The 14,393-nt window shown below is 37.1% G+C and overlaps 1 pseudogene; it reads right to left on the bottom strand.

Annotated features, from left to right (window-relative positions):
* LOC148676378 (uncharacterized) overlaps window positions 1-14,135 on the bottom strand; it is a 139,109-nt pseudogene extending 124,974 nt beyond the window's left edge.
* Window positions 14,136-14,393: the final 258 nt, after the last annotated feature.

Here is a 14,393-nt window from a genome sequence, read left to right as displayed (position 1 = left end):
TACTGTAGTGCACTGCACCCAGGCAGTTCAAAGCCCAATCAGATAATTATTTTGTTTCTCATATAGCCAAATATATAAAAATAGTCCACTATTATAGCTTGTTGTTGGCTACGGTGTGAGTGTGTGTATCTGAATGAAATATTATAAGTGATGGTTTGTGATTTAGGATTTCTTTACGGAATTCTTTAAGTTAAAGTTGGGGAAAGGGTTATATTTAAACTTTGTGTATCGCCTCTTCTTATATTTGTAAAAACATTCCATTTAAAATGCAATAAGGAATATATTATTATTAATATTGTAATGAATTTGGGTTCTTGGGCTTGTGCACTCTTTACTCCTGTCCTGGTTCATCCTTCACTACATGAGCTTGATCCCAGGTGTTCTGCATCCCTCAACAGAGGTTTTGCCGGCTGAGCTACAGAAGACCCTCTTCAGCCTATACAGCCAACATCCCTGTTATGCGCAGGGGAGTAGAGGGCTGTACTGTCACTGCGCTTCAAGCAGCTTGTACCATCTGTATGCCTGCCGTTCATTACAATATTAATAATGATTGACCATGGATGAACTATAACCTGAAGAGTTAGAGAAGACACATTGAGTCTTGTCCTTTCAGCTTGGAATTTAACCTTTACAGTGATCCTTTTGGCTATATTTTCTACATAGCCATAGGACTAAAATTGCTTGGATTAATGCTTGGATTAATAACTGGAGTAAGAATAGATATTTCACACATACTTTGAAACCATACGACTTTGGAACAGTGGGAGGTGAGACTCGGAGGGGGGTGTTAATTTGATTTTCTTGCAGGAACAGTATTCGCTACAATACTATAATGAGATCCTGGTGCATATCGTTCAAATTTTGGAATTATAAAAATAAACCTTGTTGAGTTTGCATGAGATACAAAATGTACCTTTTGAGAAGTCATGTACTGCTTGCAAAGTAGCTGATTTTGACAAACATCTAATTTTGCTTGAAGAATTTAAAATCTGTCTGTACTGTAGCTTAATTTAATTGAGCAGGAAGTCACCTTGCTCCTACAAGTGGCCCTATTAAGAAGAGGTTCAGGTGGGTAGCTGCTTCAGGATGCGTAGGCTGCAAAGTAATAGATTTATTCAATGCTGAAAAGAGAAGAAAGAAAACACAATGTTTTGGCCATGGAGCCTTTTAAGAAGAGTTTGTGTTAACACACCACACCCTTTTGAATGAGTTTTAATCAACTTTGTCTGTCCAGGGAGTTGGGAAGAGTGATGGAGAGTGAAATAATTAAATGACCAGCACTTTTCGTTCCCCCCTGGTGCGAGGTGATAATGAGGAAAATGTTTTTTTTTTTTTTAATTTTACTGGGAGTGTTAACATTGAGTGAGCACTGGGGCATACAGTGAGATTAACACAGTGACATTACTGAGGTGGATAGTTTTAGTAAATAAACAAGTTATAGGTTTAATCCATGCTGAAAAGAGAAGAAATAAAACACAACGTTTCAGCCGTGGAGCCTTCTACAGGTGTGAGAAAGAAAGGGCATTAAGCAAAGGTAATGTAGCATGGGAGAACAAAAGTTGAGAGAGAGGAGGAGCAGGAGGCAGGAGCAGGGGACAGACAGAGTAGCCAATCAGATAATGTGAGGTCAGGATCCTAGAGAACACAGACAGAGAAATTAGTGTGATCATGGCCGAGATTAGAGATCATAGATCATAGCCGAAATGAGAAACAATAGGCTTGGAGAAATCTTTAATCTTCACAGCCCTAACATGTTCTCTGAAGCGGTCTCGGAGTCTCCTTCCTGTTTCCCTAATGTAGATGGCTGGGCATTTAATGTGAAATATACAGTAAATAAGGTTGCTGGAGGTACAAAATGTCACAAAATGAGTAGTCCGGAAGGGTCCTGAGGGTCCTCAGTGTGGTGTGGTGTGGTGTTAGACATGTACTTGCAGGTGGTTACTGAGGGCGGTCAAGGGAGCTGTGAACAAGAAGATTATGCAGATTAGGTTGTAGGTGATAAGAGATGATGGGGTGGTCAGAAAAGAGGGCCCAATGGAAGGATCATCTTGTAGGATGGAAAAGTTGTTGTTAATAGTCCTGGGGATAGGAAGTGTGTTGGGGTGGTAGGGCAGCACCAAAGGAATGCAGTTGTTACGGCAGGAGTTCCTGATCGAGTTGATGGTCCGAGGCGCGTTTTTTTATTTTTTATTTTTTATTTTAATTTTTAATTTTTTAATTTTTTATTTATTTATATAAAATACTGAACTGTGACATAACATTCAGATACACAATCGAAAATAGCCTGTGATATTTGTGTAGACTTAAAGTTTCTGCAATTTTTTTAAAAAAATTAAAAAAGATTAAAATGTATATTCTTTCCATGTGTAATGTCATTAGAAAGTACAATAAGCCCCTGCTTTGTTTAACGATGGTTTCAAATATAAAACTAATTGGTGAGAAAGCTATGTTTAATGATAATTAAATGATTTTAAGTTAAAATAATTATTTACAATTCCATTACTAAGTTTTAAAGGGAGACAAGCTCAGTGCTCGCCTGTTCTCTGACTGTATTCAGTGGGCGGTGCACTATTTTCTCAGCTACCTGCTAATTTGCTTCATACCACAGGAAGACGGGAGTACTGTATCTGTATGAAATCCGTGTTGAGTTTACAAAAGTGTGTAGGCGTCCTTCCACGAGGCACCAGTAAATGTAGGGGTTTTGTGCTTAACTGGGACAATTATTAATTGTAGCAGTAAGTCACAAAATGATTCTTTGATGGCTATTAGACTCAACCTTGCCAGATAACTCAAACAACGCACACGGATACTAATACGTGACAATACATTTATTAATACATAAAATATGCATATAAACATAACAGATCTTATCGTGAGGGTTAGCAGAATGCAAAAGGTATATATTTGATCACAAAGAGTAACAAACCAAGAGAGACATACATTCAGTATACCATTCATTTCGACTGTTTCGTAAATGAACTTGGATTACAACTTCTGCACTAGATACTCAAAAGCAAGTACATCACTCATAGGAATTAAATTGATATCAACTCAGGTTGAGGTAACAATTGAATTCTCAAGCTGTAATGCAGAAGGTTGAATACTCATCCGATCTGTGGGGATTCAGATCTCCCTGGGACACAAAGAAGCTGTGCTGTTGTGGCTTGCGACGTGCTGGGAGATATTCCTGCTGCGATGCTCTAGCAGTGGGCTCTCTGAAGACCGACTTGTTAGTTCGGGCTTACCAGCTAGTTTGTGCACAGGAGAAAAGTGACTGTGGGTCCAAGCAGGTCACACTCTTTAGACAGGAAGAAGACCGGTTTGTTCCTGATGTAGCGCTAGTTCTGAATACTTAGATTCAGCTGTCCACAATTCCGACCGTAGTTCACTTGTTGATCAGATTAGCCTTAGCGGTGGGTTCACGAGGCTTGCTGCTGGGCTAACCTCGGGTGGATCCTTTGGTTACGGACCTCCGTTCTTGACTCTTAGAACAAAGGAAAGTACTGCTGCTCGGACACACTGGCCGTTACGTGATTGTCCGAGCTGAATCTTAAAAGGTCCAGGAGTAGCTGAGTCAGAGAATGTCCAGGAGGCGCTGAGTTGAGAATGTCCAGAGACGCTGAGTCGAGAATGTCCGGAGGCACTTGGAGGGGCTCTGTGCTGCCTGTTTTACCTGGAGGAACTACGGTCGTTCATTGGTTGAAAGTTTCATGGGCATTCGAGACCCACGTGGGGTCACCCTGCCCTACCAGTTCCTGTTTGGCTGATTGAGGTGGAGGATGAGTAACAATGCTCTCAGACCTTAGGGTTGTAAACAGCTTGGGATGAGACTCTCCCTTGGAATCTTCCAGACAGTAAGGTGTCAGAGATGACCATTTATTAGGGTTACTGGAGAATCTCAGTATTGGGAGTTGTTCCTTATCTGGACACTCGATCAGCTAAAAAACACCTTAATTGTGAACCAAATGGAATGGCCTCTCTGTATCAAGCACCACTTGAGATGAAGGAGAGAGGGACTGGAAAGGGAGCAACAAACTTACTGTATTTTTATAAGTCTAGCCGCTACAAATGTGTAAAATGTTTAATTAAAAAGTTAAAAAAATCTTACAACTTACACAAAGATTCTAAGCTGAACACAAGGAAAATCACCCATTTTTTCTGGATTTATTTTTCTGGTTTCTAACTAAACCCATTTTGTATGGGTTTAAAAACATGCAATGTCTGTTTTAGGCAGATGTTATTTTTTCTTATTTTTGATTTTATTTAAAAGATTCAGTTGCCCATTGTGCCTCACAATATTATGTTACATTTTTATTTATTTTTTTGAAAGACTTCAGAAGGCTTCAACTCATATACATATAAAACATATAACATTATGCCATCTCGCGTTATGAAGTCACTTGGACCTGGGATACACTTTATTCAAACTAAGGTTTCTAAAAATGCAACCAGGTAGTAGATATTGTTTAAATAAAAGCTGTGAAATTTTTCACAAATTGCGATCTGTAGGTTGCAGGCTCTGTGCCATTTGTTCACAAAGTTATTGACATCAGAAACATCGTGTCTCATAAATAGGCATTTAAATAAGTGAATCTTTTGAAAACTGAAGACAAAAATGACTCTGAAAAAGATACAAGAAGCTTGAAATTATTGTTATGAAATTAATACTGTTAATAATGACCAGACACATTATTTTAGTTTCAGTGGTATTTTAAATACTGCTTTGTTATTCTCATTCTAATTATTCTAATTACAATATATATACATGATTTGGTTTCAAGGCTTGAGGTGTCTGTTAAATTGCCACACTGAATAAAGTGTTTTGAATTAATCCATTTGAACAGTTGACAGTATTTACATTTACTAATTTACATTTTTATTCCATTATTAATATAACTTAACATTGAATATGTTATAATATATTTAAAAAAAACATGTTAATATAGTGTACATTATATTTACTATTTTTTAAAGTATTTGGTAGGAGAAAAAACTTGTACCCTATCCAGGTATTGAACTTGGATTGCCTAGACAGAACCCCTATTGGTAAAACTGCTGTACCAACGGGCTGCTCGGGGAAACAGCTGGGACGAACAGCTTAAATTTTTTTCTAAAGTATGCATGAATGAGTCAAATTAAAAATAAAACGTTTACAAATAAAGTGGATTACAGTAATACTTCCAGCTATATAAACATATTTAGATCCTTAAGTTAATATAGTTACTAATTTCTTTAGTTACACGATTCCATATTATATTCCCTATTAATCAAATTCTAAAAAGCATGCATTTTTTTTACTGCGATAACTAGCGCAAGTATTCATAGAAAAGGTTATATAGTCAAAAGGTGCACATAAAAACTTTTCCAAAATAACCACAGTATGTAACCGAATGAAAGAATGTAATGCTTAAAACGTATATGAAGAAAGTGGAATACTGGTGTGTATTTTTTATTTGAACTCCAGTACCAGCCATGATATGTTTATATTCCTACATTAATATAGTTTTTGATGTTCAGACACGTTATGCTCCTCTTCTTTTAATCCTCAGCTACTAAAATTTTCCTTAAGTTGTTAAATTCCATATTAATCTTCAATATTAAGCGGATTTAAACATGCAGAGTAAAGAGATTAAATTAAGCAATCGTTTCACTAACAACCAATGCACCATGAGTGCCATCTGTTGGTCATTTTGGCCAGCCAATCACATACTGCGGTTCATGCTCTAAAATGCAGATAATTTTGCTCAGTACAGGGTTTTACCGCACATTTTCAATGGCTGCATCTGTATTTACATTCCTTATTCTTTCGTATTAGATCGCTATCCAAGAAATGGGCTAGAACGATGTGCATACTGTTGTTGGCTATTACGCTACTGAATCTTTTTCTCTTCCATACTGAACAGCAACTACAAAACAAACACTAAAAATCATTTTTAAGCACTGCTGCTTCACTGTGTCCTTAACATAAATGTCTAATGCCCACACAGAAACAATCAGCTGTTTGGTGGCGTTGAATGAAACTGTTCGCAGAAGGTTCTCGGCCAAAATTGATCTTCAAAATTCGGATTCGCGAAATTTCCTTCTTTTAATGAATTACAAGGTACAAATTCTTCATGTTCGGATTTGCAAAAATTTGTATACCAAACTTTCTTATACCGGGGTATAAGTGTAGATGATTTTAATTTTAAACCATTACAAAAAAGTTTTCAACACATGCAAAAGGTAACTTGTAATGTTTCATTACAGGTTAGATGTAATGAAAGATTTAAAGAATTGATTTATGTTTACTACTTTCCAAAATTAAACAAACATCATTTAGTGTAGCAGCACCCAAAACCGCACTTAAAGTGAAGATGCACACTTACAGTCATTTATTACATTGACAGTGAAATAAACTGCAACACTTACATTCACAACTAATGATATTATATTTTATAACTAACACTAACAGCCTAGATTAGCACAGCAGCAACAAGCAACAGAAAAAAAAACAGTGGAGGGAATTCTTGGCTCGCATTTGAATTACAGTTTTTTACAATTGCCAACAAGTGTTTTTCAAAACCAAGTTCACTTTTTCAAAACTCTTCATTCAATGCTCTATGCCAAAACAAAGCTTGCCACAACTGTTCATTTCACGCCAAAATGTATTAAAGCTATCAAAACACTGCAAACTTGTCTCAAAATAAAATACTCCTATCAAAACACCAGAATCTTTTTTTGTATCACAATTTAACGTGTCATAACGCCTCATAACGCGTCATATCGTGTCATACAGTATTGTATCGCAGTTATAATAGTATTCGGAATCACCGCCAGACGGAGCTAATGAAGCCTGACCTCTCAGCATTTGAGCTGTTGCCAGAAAATACTCAGTTTTGAATCCTGATCACTGTTTAGGGACAATATTCAATTAAGAATTTAAGTTGTATACTCTTTAGACTTTTCAATTTAAACTGTGTGTTACAGCATGTTAATCATTATACATAAAAAAGTTGGTATATTTTATGAAAGCAAGATTGCTCAGTTGGACAAAAGTACACAACCTACCACCTTTATCATAAATATTTTAATTATGCATAAATATTTTATGCATCAAAGTCTTTACCGACGATATTACTAATAGTATTAATAATGAATGACCTTGGACAAGCTGTAAACTCAAAGTATTACCCTGGTCCACATTCTTTGTAACCCTTTTTGTAAACAAAAATACTTTATTTTTTCATTGACAAAAACCACAGTATTTCGTTGATCTGATCACGTATTTGTTTCCAATCATACAAAGTAAGTCTTGAGAATCTTCGATTCACCATGCCTTTCACATGATCATAAACGATATTAATTTAGTAACATAAACATATTATGTCAACTGTATATTCCATTATTTCTATTATTCCATTTCTCCCTGAACATTTTAAGCATCAAAGTCTTACATGTGGTTATTTCAGAAACGTTTTGACGTGCTCCTTCTGACCATATTACTGTACGTTTATATACTTTGTGAAAAAAAAACTCATACTTTTCAGAATTTAGTTATTATTTTGGAAACTTTTTTACGTGCTCCTTCTGACCATATTGTTTATATACTTTGTGAGAAAAGTGATAGTTTTAACCTTTTCTGTGAATACACTCACTATTGGAGTAAACAAAAGCATACTTTTAGAATTTGATTAATAGGGAATATAATATGGAATCGCATTATCTAAAGAGCATGCTTGCCAGCGCGGTGATGTCACCGCTTTTCCCTCTGAATAGCTAATCAAATAATAAGCAGTGAAAATATCCATGGGGGGAAGGGGGGCTGTCTTTCATTAGAAGGTACGCCTATTCTACTCTGAGAATGTAGGGTGGGAGGAAAAGTGCCCTTGGTGTTTTCACTGATAAAGTTGTTAACAAAAACTACAGTATGCTTAAGAGTTGTTAAACCGTTTTTTATTTGTTTTTCGGCACAACCAGCTGGCCCAATCCACACAGACACCAGCTACCCTGCTAGAGCGAAACTATTCACACTCAACCACATCACAGATCACAGATCTGTCCCAGTGTGTGAGATATTGCTGTTTGATCTTTGATCTGAGCTTTAATAGAGAGCTTATCTCTATTAATATAACTATTGAGTGGTATTAAATGCAACTTTTTGTATTGATGACACCCTAAAGCTCTGTTTAGGGTTCTGTAGCATTCCAGTTTATGTTGTGTTTGTACTTGCAAGAATAGCGATTACAAACATTAAAATCATACTTGCTTTATACTGTCCAACTGAGCAATCTTGTTTTTATAAAATATTCAGACTTTTTCATGTTTAATGTGTATGATGCTGTAATACAGTTTAAAATAATTAAAAGTCTAAACAATATCAACTTGAATTCATATCTCTATTAATATAACTATCAAGTGGTATTAAATAAATAAGACTTTTTAGTATAGATTACATTTTTCTAAAATGTACTTTAAAAATAAAAATGATTACAATATAATCTTTCCATGTTTGATCCCAAGAGGAAATACAATACACTCCTGCTTTGTTTAGCGATGGTATGAAAAATAAAGCTAAATGGATAGTAAGCTATGCTGAAAGTTTATTAAGATACTTAGAAGACAAAGATAACGATTTACATTGCATTGTCAGATTGTGAATCAATAAAGACATTTAATTAAACACGCATTTGTGATTTAAATCAAAATGGGGGTAACTCTCTTATTATTTCTCTCTTCACTCTCATATTATCAAAACTCATTCAATAGTGGTTCGCTCAACAATCCTAGGAAGAACACAAAACAGCCTGTTAATAAAATTGTTGCAATTTTGTTCTGTCAGTTCTTCCTCCCAGATATTGTAAATCACATTGATCAATTCTTGCTTTGTGCTGGGTTTAGCCATTTTCCAAATATAGTCTTTCAGGGAATGCCATACCATCTCTATTGGATTTAAATCTGGGGAATCCGCTGGAGTTTTCACCCAGCTCACTCCTTCTGCTATAAGCCTCACCTTTGTTGCTGTGTGTTTTGGATCGTTGTCCTGAAAGAAACGGTGCCTTGATCCAAAGTGCTCCCTGATATATGGGGCGGCATGCTGTTTGACCACGAGTTCCTTGAAGAATTCACAATCCATAATTGCTTCGAAAATAAGAAGTGGTCCCGGGCCTGTTCTAGATATACTCCCCCGAGATGTGAACCTTCAGTTGATGTTAATTGTGGATTTAAATAACCCAGTGAACAGGATGTTGTCACGACCACCAGCCAGCGGAGATCATCTCGCAAAAGAACTAACCAGTACCAGCACCAGGTTAATAATAACAAGCGCCACCGTACGTGTTAATCCATCAGCACACGCTCTACCGTGCGGCGAGCAGCACTATTTAAACCATCCTAACCCACATCCCGCTGCTTGGTATTGAGTTGAGCTCTACCTGGCAATTACTAAACCTTGTGTCACTCTGAATTTTGGAATACCCCTCTCTTGCCTTTTGACTTCGTACTTTGCCTCTCGACTTGGATAGTTTGCCACCTGTGTTTGTCCTAGATTGTAACCTGCCTTCCTCCCATTGACCACGATCTCGCCTCTCGATTCGGATTGTTTATTGTCGTGTCTGCGGGCTGCTCCTGCGGCTGCACAGGATCCATATCAACTCATTAGGGTATCCCTACAGATGTGCATTTATTAATTTTATTGGAAAAAGCCTTTCTTGATTTCTCTAGTTCCTAGTTTCTCTATGTTCCCTTTAAAATAAACCTTTATTCCACAATGCCGTGTACTACATGGCCGGTATGGAAACTAAAGGGAAATTTCAGTAGCTGAACATAAAAAGAAGAGGAGCATAAAGCTTACGATGGTCATAAACGATATTAATTTAGGAACTGCATCAGAGATATTTTTTGAACTGCACTGCATTGGGGAGAATCAGTATAGCTTCTGGGAAATACATTTTTCCTGCATCAAAATTTAACCCATTCAGTTTAACACGGAGGTGATCTTCTCCAGTCATGTGTGCACGCAGACCCCTGTATAATCCATATTGCAACTGAATGAGTTTTGACAATAAGAGAGAGAAGAGAGAAATAACAAGAGAGTCCCCATTAGCCCTATTTTAAATTAAAACATAAACGCTTGTTTAATTAAATGTCTTTATTGATTCATGATCTGACAATGCAACGTAAATCGTTATCTTTGTCTTCTAAGTATCTTAATCGACATTCAGCATAGCTTTCTCTACATTTAGATTTATTTTTTCACACCATCGCTAAACAAAGCAGGAGCGTATTGTGATTCCTCTTGGGATCAAACGTGGAAAGATTAGATTGTAGTCATTTTTAATTTTTAAATACATTTTAGAAAAGTGTAAACTATACTAAAAATCTGTATTTATTTGATACCACTTGATAGTTATATTAATAGAGATAAGAATTCAAGTTGATACTGTTTAGACTTTTAATTATTTTAAACTCTATTACAGCATCATACACATCAAACATTTTTAGTTAAGCAGGATTTGAGCAACAGACCATAAAAAACAGGATTCACTTTTTTCACGTATTGATGATAATGATATCAGTAGCAGTAGCAGTAGCAAACTATTTGTTATTAATAAATGACTTTGATTTGAACATATTTGATTGTGATATTTAGAAATATAAAAAAGTTAAGTATCCATAATATTTCTATTTTAGTTTTTCAAAGAAATCTTGATTTGTTCAAAGAAAACTCATGGCGATAGCTTGATTTGACCACCTGACCTCAGGGTTATAAGTCAGTCACTTAAGCCATCATGATACAGTCACATGCCAAGTAGTGAAACAACCATACACATATTAATAGAAAGTCATATCAATAGAAAATACTACTGTGTGTGCTACATGAATATAATTTTATCGTTATTAATTTCTTTAGATATGCAATTCCATATTATATTCCCTATTAATCAAATTCTAAAAGTATGCTTTTGTTTACTCCAATATCGAGCATATTCGCAGAAAAGCTTAAAACTGTCACTTTTCTCACAAAGTACTGTATATAAATGCACAGTAACATGGTCAGAAGGAGCACGTAAAAACGTTTCCCACATAACCACATGTAAGACTTTGATGCTTAAAATGTTTAGGGAGAAATGGAATACTGGTGTGTATTTTTTCTTTAAACTACCAATTCAAGCAATATACAGTTTATATAATATGTTTATGTCATATCGTTTATGACCTTCAGATGCGTTATGCTCCTATTCTTTTCATGCTCCACTACTAAAATTTCCCTTTAGTTGTAAAATTCCATGTAAATATTCAATACTAAGCAGATTAAAATGTGCACAGTAAAGAGATTCAATTATTAAATCTTTTCACTACCGACCAATGTACCACAAGTGCCCCTGTCGGTAATTTTGGCCAGCCAATCACGTACTGCGGTACAGCGAGGTGGCTCGTGCATAGTTGCATGCAGTACGGTTTCATACCGCGAACTTTGAATGGCTGCATCTGTATGTCCTCTCTTGCTATACACCGGGGAAAGAATCTTTTTTGCATGCCTGATCCATCCCTGGCAGTCTCCAGTTGTTATGTCCAGGCATCTGGCATCCATTGCTTCCATGAGGGACATCAGATCATGTGGACGATAACCATACACTTTCCACTTCCATGAGGAAAGGAATTCCTCTGTAGGGTTGAGAATGAGGAATTCTTGAGAGAATACTTGTGACCCAACTTCATTCGTATCTGGATTCAAATAATATACTTGAGAAATTTCAGTCTGGTTTCCACCCAGGTCACAGCACTGAAACTGCAATAACAAGAGTTGTAAATGATATTCTGTTAGCTACTGATGTAGGGAATGCAACAGTGCTTGTGCTTCTAGATCTTAGTGCTGCCTTTGACACGGCTGACCACTCTGTTTTGTTACACGGGTTTGAGTTTGAGGTTGTCTTATGTGGAAGTGGTTTACTTCATATTTAACTAATCATTTTCATTATGTTCAAATATCAAATATCTACTTCGTCAATGTCACCAGTTCAATTTGGGGTACGACAGGGATCAAAGCTGGGACCAATATTGTTCTCTCTCTACATGCTGCAGGTAGGTAGTATAATACGAAAACATAACATTAACTTTCATTCATATGCTGATGACACTCAAATATACATATACATGTTTACACCTCATGACAACTCTTCTATTATCACTTTAGTTAATTGCATTAATGAAGTAATGACTTGGATGTGTGAAAACTTTTATGTTACTCAACTCTGATATAACTGAGGTTTGCCTCAAAGACTCAGCATGTAACCTAGGCTTCATATTAGACACAAGGCTCTCATTTAACTCTCATGTTAAAACAATATCAAAAACATGCTTCCTACAGTTATGAAGTATTGCAAAACTAAGGCAGTTTCTCTCCACTCAAGACACAGAGAAATTAAAACATGCTATTGTATACAGCAGGTTAGACTACTGCAATGCTCTACTATCAAGGAGCACCCACCACTCTTTCAATATCTTACAGCGAATTCAGAAAGCAGCAGCTAGAATTGTTACTAGGAGCAGAAAGTATGACCATATAACCCCCATACTTAGCTCTCTTCATTGGCTTCCTGTCAGGTACAGGGCGGACTTCAAAATCCTTCTACTTACTTACAAGGCTCTCAGAGGTCAGGCACCTGTCTATCTAATGGAACTTCTTAATGTATACCATCCAAGTCGCCTGCTTAGATCACAGAATGCAGGTCTTCTTCATATTCCACGCATTAATAAAAAAACAGTTGGCGGTAAAGCCTTAAGTTACAGAGCCCCTAGCTTATTGAACTGTCTCCCACCCCATATTCAGGATGCAGAGTCAATCCCAGAATTCAAATCCAGACTGAAGACCTATTACTTCAGCCTAGCCTACTCACACCTTGTGCCTGCTGCAACCATGGCTGCTGGTGCTGCTGTACATGCCATTGTGTGTCTCTATGTCGGCCCACCAGGTAGATACATCCGTTCTGACCAAACTATCCTATTCTCCTCCCCACATGTCTGGATGGTGCCCGGGCATTCTGAAGCACTTGGTTGTTGTGCCTTGCCTTGTTGTGAAAGGTGCTATATAAAAATAAATTGAATTGAACTGAATAGTGAAAAAGGTGGAAGAAAAAGGGAAACCATCCTTTCATGGGCTGAAAACCAGTCCGTGACTGCACAGGAATGGTAAAAGGCTACATTGTCCTATGTAATCACAAATGTTTGCATGTTTGGCCTCACCTGTCCCCTTTCCTCCTCAGACACAAGCCTTCTATATAAATCATCCAGGAATGAAATGAGGCACTGTGTCTTGTTCTGCCTGATTTGGGACCCATGTAACAGTAAGCCAGTGGATGACATAGCAGCAAACATAGTGATATTGCCACCCCTCAGACCCGAAACATCTACATTGGTGCATTTTGCTAAATTGAAGCCAGCCTCATCCAAATAAATGATTTCATGGGGTGTTGGACTGGCCTCCAGCTCCATGGCTCTCAAGCAGAAATCAAATAGATTAGACTATATGGTAAAAGCATTACTGTGTACCTACAGTAAAAACAATAAGGCAGTGTGTTCTATGTCCTACAGTGCCCTAATTGTTGTTCAAAACCATTACTGTTGAATAGACAACTTACCTGAACATACTGGTGCCTGAGCTCCTTGATATGATCAGTGTTCCTCTCAAAAGGAACAGTGTACAACTGCTTAATGCTGATGTGATGTTTAGTCAGGGTCCGAGGTATTGTTGTGTGGCTGACACTTTGAAAATTCTGAAAAACAGTCTTGTCTGCCAGCACTCTGGCCTGAATTTCTCTATGTTTGATTGCATTATCAGTAATGACCATGTTTACAATGGCCCTGTCCTGCTCAGCATTGAACGTCTTTCCTCTTCTCCCTGAGGGAGGTAGTCATTGGGTCCTATAGAACAAATCCAATTACACATTACCAGTGGTTCTAGAGGCTAATAGTTACTGCATGCATTTCAGTGTAAGCCTTCGTAAAATGCATAACCTACCTGTTGGTTTCCTGGAAAGTTCTTACTATAGATGTGACAGTTGAATGGTTGAGATTTGGCTGAGCTCTTAGACCAGCCTACCTCAATGACATACCATGATTTATGACATTATTATGGTAGCTCTTATCTCATCAGACATAATAGCTCATGGTCTTCCTCTGTAGCGAATGCCACCACGCGTTCGAAGTCCCCTCTCTCTTCCTCTCCATCGTCCTGACATTTTTCTTCACCCACTCCTGTGTTTCTTGCTGTGTCCATGTTGAGCAAAATCATTCCAAAGATTTCCTCTTTTTCGTAAGATGGTCATGGAATTGAAAATCTCTTCGCACCTGGGTAGGTTTTCAACTGAAACTTCAATCAGCAGTTTGTCTCAGTAACCTTCATCAAAACTTTGTTG

This window comes from Lepisosteus platostomus, chromosome 2 (assembly GCF_059453375.1).
Source record: "Lepisosteus platostomus isolate fLepPlt1 chromosome 2, fLepPlt1.hap1, whole genome shotgun sequence".
NCBI classification, from domain to species: domain Eukaryota; kingdom Metazoa; phylum Chordata; class Actinopteri; order Semionotiformes; family Lepisosteidae; genus Lepisosteus; species Lepisosteus platostomus.
This window is presented reverse-complemented; position numbering and strand designations above follow the sequence as displayed.